Source organism: Vanellus vanellus (genome assembly GCF_965231255.1).
Source record: "Vanellus vanellus genome assembly, chromosome: 2".
In the NCBI taxonomy this organism is placed as follows: domain Eukaryota; kingdom Metazoa; phylum Chordata; class Aves; order Charadriiformes; family Charadriidae; genus Vanellus; species Vanellus vanellus.
Genome location: NC_138906.1, coordinates 47,905,970 through 47,914,838, shown reverse-complemented (window position 1 = coordinate 47,914,838; position 8,869 = coordinate 47,905,970). Strand labels below are relative to the sequence as shown.

The following is an 8,869-nucleotide window of genomic DNA, read 5'->3' as shown; positions in this document are numbered from 1 at the left end:
CTGTGCAAAAGCTTTATTTTTTTTCCTCCTTCAAAGTCCATTTATTTGAATTAAAAAAAAAAAAAGAAAATTAAGTTCAACAGTCCATGCATGTCTGTTTTTTTGTTTTGTTTTGTTTTGTTTTTAAAATTTGGAAACTAAAAGAAATGTAGCCTGGAATTACTTGTAATGGAGAACACTTATTTTCAGTAATCACCCGTGCTTCATTGTTCAGCGTGCTATGCATTTCCTGCTAGCCGCTGAGTCAGAGAGATCCTATGGAAAACAATGGAAAACACGGCTGCCCAGCAATGAGCATCTTGATGGGGTGAAGGCTTCTGCTGGCAACTCTGAGGGTCTCGGGTTTAGCTGCTCACATGAATGACGACATCTGGACACAAATACACATAATATCAAAGGAAAAAGAACATTGCTGATGGTTGCCTTAAAAACAAAAGCTGCAATGTTGGGGAGATGTTGGGGAATCATTGGGACAGACATGAACTTAAAGTAGTTGATTGTTATGCATATTGTACACCCAACCCTGTTCTCAGAAGATAAGCCGATTAACGAACTAATAGTTAGTTAGCCAATTGCTACCTCTGGTTTATGCAAGAAGGGTGTGCATATAAATTGAAAGGTATCTGTTTATAGCTATTTTTTCCTATTCCCACTGCTTACACTCCCTTCCTTTCTTTCTTTTGTAATTCCCTTGTTTCTAGCACATGTATTCTTTCCGCTGGCAAAATCCTGCAGGAATTTCCAGGAAAGGGGGGTGGGTGTTGAAACGTTACACGTGCATTAGCTGTATTCACCCTCACCCTAAATCTATTGTAAATGACAAAGACCTTGTGAACGGACCCACCTTCCTCCCCCTCCTTGGCTTTGCCTTTATTGGGACTAAACAGTATTCCTTCGGAAGACAGCGAAAGAAAGGGGCAAGGTGCGAGTGGGTGAAACACCTCAAGCTGCTGCTGCTGCTGCATACGTTGAGGATGCTCTCGTGAGAAGCGGTGGCCTGAGCCAGCCTGACTTGCTCTGCCAGCATCGTCGCAAATAAAACGCCAAATTCGGTGCCACCGTCACCCTGTGGCTGGGAGAAAGTAGAGTTCGGAGAAAAAGTGAGTTTAAAAAAAAAATCGCTAAATGGGTTTTTGCACGCTGTGCGTAGCAGCGGTACCCTCATCACCCTGACTTTTTGGGCAGATGCTGGTGGAAGCAGGGGCTGGAGCGAGGCTGGCGTGATTTTTTTCTATGTGCTGTTGGATTTAGTCAAACCGTGTGTATTAAACATGGCACTGACAAGCTAAATGAGACAACCGATGGCATATCTTGGAAGGAATCGTATTAATTCGGCTTGAAATCCCACAGAATCCGTAGGTTCTGGTACATCTCTCAGTGATTTTAATTCTCCCAAACTTTTGTAAAAACAGGGCTTTCCGAAGGGTAGAGTGTGAGAATGCACGAGATACCACACTGAAGGTTTTGCACGAAAATTTTGACCTGCGTTTTTTCCCAGACTGGCTCGCTTTGTTGGAGGACCCTGTGTGAAAACCTTTGAGGCACACTTGTACAGGGCCTGGTCTGAAGGAAAACGTTCCCTGCGTGTTGCAAGTGAGATATAATTGTCCACTTCTTCGCAACCCCCCGCCAGCCCATCAATTCTGCCATCACCCCTTCCTCACTTGGACGTTGGCTTTTTCCTCCGTAGCTCTGACACCTCCTTAACATTTTCCTACTGCCAGACATCATAATCACTAACAAAAATAAACAAGCATCTGCTCAGGAAAACAGCAATCAAATACTTCAGTGAGCAGCATGGGTTTTACTCCAGTGCTTCAGAGAAGTCTCCGGATTGTGATAGCCTGTGAGGAACACAGAGCCTGCGACACAAGACCCGGACGCTCACCACACGTAACAAAGGTGGCCAAAATTTCGTAAGCCTGTGGGATGCGTCCCAAAATTTTCAATTGCGCCAGAGTCACAGGCTGTGCCCCTGTGCGTTGGGAAGCTGAATGGGAGGAGAGGTTTGGGAGTGGTTTGCAGAGAGGAGGTGACAGCAGGGCTGTTGATGGGACTGAGGTGGAGGGGACACGAAGGTGGGCCTCCATCCAGTGATGCCAGACACAGAGTCACACTCAGCCGGGTCACACTGTAGCCCTGTAGCAGCCCAGCACAACCAACGTGAGAGGTCACCATCCTGGGGGAGAGAGGCTTTGAATTCCCTGAGAGATGCTGGTGGTTGCCACCCTCTGCTATATGATGTAAGAAGTATATTTAGGTACGCAGTCATTGCGTAATCAGGGAAGAGAGCTGGTCACTTGGGTCTAGGTGGTGGAGAGCGAAGGCAGAAGGGAAAGTGACCACACAGCAGCAGCAGGCTCTGGTGGTTCCCCACTCTTTTCACAGGGGAGCTAGTGGGTCTTAAGACAACAGAGATCACCAGTTCCCGCTGGGAGAAAAGATACTGGTTGAACCTGATCCCCAGAAGTGAATGGGCACTTCCAAAAACCAGCTCTGTGGTAACCCTGTCTTGCTCCAAATTAATTATTTCAGGCTTATGCAAAAGGCTAAGGTGCTTTACCTCAGGAACAGAGCCAGATTTTTCTTCCATGCTACTGGGGCTGGACTCAGCACCATAACCAAACCAGTATAAACAAGAAAATAAAGCCCCTGATTAAACATTAGCCAGTCAAGATACCAGGTTTGGTGTTTAGTTAATCCAGCCAGCCAACTTGCTTCCCAAATGCCATCAGGAGATTTTAAGGTGCAGTAACTACGCCGTAGCTGTGTCTGCGCCAGTAAGTAGTACAGCCCGGGGGCAGACCCATAACGCAGAAGAGCGCTGAGATTGCAGTGTGCGCACCCTGCACCGTTCATCTGAGAGGAATCCACCTGGTGTGCCCTCTCCGTGATGCCAACCACAGCGGGGTGAGTGGGGATGACTGGGGCAGTCACTTTGTCAGTGCTCTCCTGACCTGAGCTAACCACTAACGTGTAGGCACTTTGCATGAACTGGTCCCGTTCCAGCTTCCTCTGCAAAAATACGGGGATAAGAAACACATTAAGAAATATTGCTTAATCCCAGAAGCATAATATTAGGCTTTAGAGAGACATTCTCTGTATGGTATTAATATATGAATCACACTGAATAATAACACAAGATCAAATAGCTGAGACTTAACCTTTTTTTTTTTAAAAATATCTTTTTTTTCCACAGGAGAAACACATATTTTCACAAGCTTTGAGGCACAAACAGCATTCCTATGTAATACACGCAAATCTCCGTCTTATAAGGCACTAAGTGACTACGCCAAATGAAAAATGAGGTTGTCAGCAGCAGAGCTAGGACTGGGCTGCAGATTTTCTCATCTAATCCTAATAGCAGCCTCGTGCCCGCCACATCAAGGCAGGGCTCGTCCGTGCAGGAAGGTATCCCAACAGCCTCCAAGTTAGGAACCGGTTTGATTTTCAAAGAAGAGCTTTCAATTGCAGATGACTGACGAACGCTTTTTTGCTTTTAGAAGCTTAGGCTCAATTTGGGAAGGGGCGGGGGGGGTGGCGACTTCCTTAGCCATGGTTGACAATGACCAACGTCGTTGCCATCACTGCCTGCACTCGGTTTTTCATCGCTCTTCCCCTAAAGCGAGTGACTGTAACAGAAATAAGTGATGCTTCGAACATCCGTGTGGACCTCCTGGCAGAGCAATTGCAACAGAAGTTAGGGCAAGGTCTGGGCCAGTGTCTGTGCTTGGGAGAAGCCCCTCGGGGTATGATGTGCCAGATACTGCCCTATCTGTGTCAGTTCACACCAGTGCATGTACCTTGCTTGTGTCTTTTTTTTTTTTTCTCTCTGGAGACAACACAGTCGATTTTCCTCTGCTTTTCCCAGCCTTTAGAAGGCAAATAAATCACTGTAGTTAAAATCACAAGTCCTCGTAAAAACCTGCCTGTGCCCAGGAAGCTGAGTACGTGAGCTTGCCTGAAGCTTAGGAAGAAGTGGCATCTTTTTCAATAAATTTACATCTCTAAATAGATGATAAGTGTTGAATCAATTTCCATATGTTTAAAATAGCAGAGCATTAAGGATTCTGGCACTTCAAGCAATCAACTAATTTGGGACTATTATGAGAATATCTTCTATACTAGTGGAGCAATTAATCTGAAAATCAGGGACAGTCTGCAGCCCTGTGCCTTTTCAATATCATAAGGGAGCGCAAATTGACAAAAAAAAAATCCTGTTTGTTTGCCTGAAGAGATTATGGTGCCTTATGACATTCAGGTCTTTGCAAAATCACCTTTCAGCTCTTAATAAGCCAATTCAGAACGTACCCCCTACTCGGCTTGCCTGGCCACGCGGTCTGCTCCTGGCTACACAGATCCAACGATAAAGAGTGTTGGCAGGTAATTCCTGGTGAAAAAAGCAGCAACTGGGGAGGTACCAACCTCTACGTCCAAAAAAGATGCAAGGGCAGAAGCTGTCCAGTGGTCTTCTAATTTCTTCCAACCCTGTATCCAGCCTAGGCTAGCTAAGCCTCATCTCTGGCCACATCTGGGTGCCTGCTTGCTGCCCCTCAGCTGCCTGGCCCTAAACAAAGTTCACAACTCTGCCATCACGTCTATATTTGGGATGAGTCCCACCGTTTCCAAAAGGGCACTGTGCCTGCGGCCTGTGCTTCAGAAACTTTCAAGGAAAATCAACTTTTAAAATAAGCTGGTGTCGTTTTTACCTGCGTGCAGTAGGATGAAGGCTTCATGCTGGGCTTTGAGAGTCAAGATAAAGGGAGGGTGGATGAAAATACCTTCAGAGCTGCAGGTGAAGTGATCCATGGTGAATCCAGCCTGTTGTCACCCTCGGTGTGCTGAGTCTTCGAGTATTTCCATTGTATTTCAGTACACTGCTCGCAAACGTAACGGGCCATTGTTTTAATGAATGCACAGCACTTGAGAGCCTGGAGATGCTCCACTGTCACTGCACAGAGCCCAGCAATGTGGCACGATACCACTGGTCTGGGTGTCAAAAGTAAGAGAGACTTCAAAACTGCCTGCCTGCAGGATCAGGAAAACGACAGGGTGTCGATATATTCTCCCTCACATTTAGCACATCATCTTCCTATTCCTAAAAAGCAGGGACCTGGAGGAAGACAGATATGGGGGTTGTTTGATGATATTTTCTTTTAAATTTAAGTTCATATTTTGGAGAAGGCAATGCCACAAGGGAAAGCTGCTAATGAGCAAGCGGATTTTGCACAGCCCAGATCTTCCTCGCTATTTATGGGCTTGATTTCTTACTGCCAAAGCAATAGGATGTTCCACCACTGACTTCAAAAGGAGGATGTCGGGATTTGTGGGAGCAGCAGGATCCCAATTCTGTACAGATTTTTAACTAACATTTTTTTTGTAGTTTAAAACTTAATTGAGAAACCAAGCATTTCGAATTCACCTCCCCTCCACAACATCTTCTTGGCTTGGATAGCTCTTCACAGTTTTCTTGCTCTTTCCTCACCTCCATTTACCATGGTGATGGGTTAAAAAAACAAACAAACAAAAAACACCAAAAAAACCAACCATAGCAAAGAAGACAACCACAGGTGTGTTCCTCATTAAAGAGAATAAAAAGAGAAGAAAACCACAAATCACTGCCTAGACGCTCTGGAGAGCTGAGTATCCTCAGGAGTTGGGAAGTCAGGTGGGAAACAATGCGCAGGATACCTGCGTGCCAGCTCCTGGTCTCCAGCCTTGAGGGACGATGTGGTTGGGGTTGTGTGCTCGGGGAGGATGCAGCACCCGGTGGTGGGTGGATTGGAAATGTCGTAGCAGCCAGGGATTTTTCACTTTTTAGTAACCTCAGTGTAATTAAATCAGTAAATGAATGTCGTTAAATCAATCAGTAAATCAATGCGGTTAAAAACTTGAGTCTGCTGGGCAATAGTTCCTCAGCTTGCGTCCCTGGCAAAAGCCACCGCTGCTGTGCTGCAGTAGGACGTTCAGTGCTGTTACGGGCTTGGTGAGAAGGTGTGCAGAGCTGCGATGGTGCAAGCACCCTTGAAAGCCCTGCGTAGACCAGGCTTTTGCAGGGACAGCTGTCACAGCATCTCTCTCAAGCAAGTGCAATAGTCAAGGCTCTGGACATGTGAAATGTATGTCAGGAATGAACCGGTACTGATAACAGTAAGAAATATTTTCTTTTTCAAGGTCCACAGCGTCAAGAACATCTACGAGGGGTTGGCCATGAAGTGATCAGTCTCCATCGCCTGTTTTTTTCCCCCCTAAGGTTTCTTGGTCCTTTTTTCTTCTGGAGCAAGAGAACCAATCTTTCTATAGGAGACCAAACTGTGGAGACAGCATTAGAGATACAAAGCCGATGCAGGACAGCAATCAAGGGTGCCTCTCTAATAATTTACTGGAGTTCACCCTCCTGACCTTTCTGTATTTAGATCAGCAGGAAGGGTGCGTAATGAGGGCCGTGGGAGGGCAAGCGGGTTCTTACAACTGGTCAGGCAAATTAATGCGAATTGCTTGGCAGTTCACCAAAAGCAGACCAATGAGGACTCTTCATGAGAAAAAAAAGAGAGAAAAAAAAATAAAAATCTCGAAGGTGGCCAGTCCGTGGGCTGGATTTGTCAGATTTCTAACCCGCTGTAGAGGAGAACAGTGGTTCAGTGTTTCGGAGAAACACCACAGCCGCCGGCAAGCCACCTTTGTCTGACATGTTTCAGAAACCCTTCTGCTCCTCCACCTTCCGCAGCTTCTCGTTTCCCCCACCCCCGCATCCCTTTTCCCCGTGTCATTTAATGTTGCAGTGACCTGGGGGAGTAGGGAAATAGTAAACGCTTAGTGAGGTTCTCTTCCCTTCCTCCCTTGAGCACAGGGTTGTCAAGTTTCCAGCTTTCCGGACCAGGCTTATCACCTTGCCCAGAGGCAAGGGCTTTTCTAAAGGCAACTCCTGGCAGCCAGGTAGTCGATACTACAAAACCCTTTCCCTCCACACCTCCTCCAATCCATGCAAATGGCAGAAAATTGGTTTATCCACTCAAGCCTCATGCTGTCATTCACCTTTGACCTGTCAGTTTCATTTCTGGGACGGTGGAGGACCTGCATAAAGCCAGAAGTCACCTGTAAGATGCCAATATTTGTATTTCTGATTCAAGTAGCATGGCTGTGGCAGCGCACATGCTCTCCCTTCCTAACACTCTCCATACGCTCTTCAAAGTGAAATGCCATTTCCAGTAGGCGATAGTTACTGGCCAGCGGCATCCCTCTGAAATGATCTAGCAACATTTCCCTGACCTCCCGATGGCCTGGACCAGGGCGATGGAAAGCACCGGAGCTGCTGTGGCGCAGAGGAAGGTGGAAATGGAAGCACGTCTCCGCAGGGTAGGGGGAAATACCTTCCCTCTGGTGCAGTTTCCCTTCTGCAAGCCGTCCTTGCCACGGCAGACAGCTTCTTGACCTCCCCTTTCCCAAGAAGACAGCTGCTCCCCTTATGTGGCCATCCGTTGGTGCACGGATGCTCATGGGCATCTGGAGCAAGTCGGAAGCAAAACCACGCGCGTGACATACAGTATTTGGGAAAAGCTGAGGCATAGTCTACCCCTCTACTCAAACGAGCAGCGAGTGCTTCTGCTTTTGACTTGCAGGGAGGCAGAAGGGTGTCACGGGCACCGCATCCGCCTCGCATCCGTGTTGCCGTCCCTCAGCCCCTGGCATCGGCGTGACGGCCAGGTTCACCGAGCCTGGCTTGCTCTGCCAGCAGCGCTTCTGCAGGTTGGTTTCTAGCCTCGCCAAAATCGCCGTCCTTTGCCGGGTTGTTTTTACAGTCTGCTTTTGGGGTACAGGTGTAAAGGCAAAGAGACTCGCCACACGTAAATAAACAAATAAGGACGGCCGTCTGGTTTGAATGGCTGTGCTGCCAGACGTGACAAAGGATGAGGCCGCGCGTGCTGCAATAAGATATTTAAAATCTCATTCGAAACCTGTCAGCTTCCCTACCCCACAGAAGGGAGATAACGAACAGCACATACTTCAAAGCGACATTTTAAGGACTAAAAAGACGTTCACGCGGGGCTTTGAAAATGCACATAAATCATAGGTGTTCACACCGAGACCTCGCTTATTTGAAATCGTGGCCGCTTGCGAGGCAGCCTTGACCTCCCCTTGCTGCTACGGGATGGGGTGCTGCCAGCCTGGGGGGCGCAGCTGCCTGGCTGCCCACCTCCAGTGGCCCCAAACCCAGGTGCCAAATCCTGCTCGCGGCCCCACCGACGAGAGGGACAGCCGAGGCTTGGGTCCCACCACTGCGTCCCACCGACACCATCTTTGGGGAGGATGGAAAACAAGGTGGGATCTGGGGGAAGCACAAAGAGACAGCAGAATTGGGGTCGACCTTGGCGGCTGAGCGCTGTGGCGGGGGAAATGTCTGCCTGGGTGGTGGCACCCTGCCCACCGCCGGTCGCAGGCAAGCCGACAATGTCACGTTTTAGGAGAATGGGCTGTATTTTTCCATGTCCTATTTTCACGCTAATTATGTAAATACATTTGGGAAAAAAACTCGACCAAACAACCAACGCTGAAAAGAGTGTTGGAGTCGCGAAGCCCTGCATGGGAGTCACAGGCCCGGCAGCGTGTGGTCACGGTGGGGTTCCTGCAGGACCCCTGCATCCTTCAGGAAATGGCAAGTGGCTTAAGATTTCCTTTCTAGCTGTTTGGGACTCACCGCTCCGGCCCCAGGCCGCCTGCAAAGCCACGGATCTTCCACAGGTGCCCCCGTGGAGCTCCATCCCCACACCGAGTGCTCCCCCAGGCCTGTGCAGTAGGTAGGAGACTGACATTACCGTCCTCGTTTGGCATTTTTCCCATGATTTGCACGGTCAGAGCACAGCTCCAAGCC

At 48.2% G+C, this 8,869-nt stretch overlaps 1 protein-coding gene across 1 annotated transcript in view; it reads left to right on the top strand.

The window, feature by feature from the left end:
• Window positions 1-8,869, top strand: part of RPL14 (ribosomal protein L14) — a 291,729-nt gene that overhangs the window by 39,471 nt on the left and 243,389 nt on the right. The gene's annotated exons all lie outside the window — the stretch shown is intronic.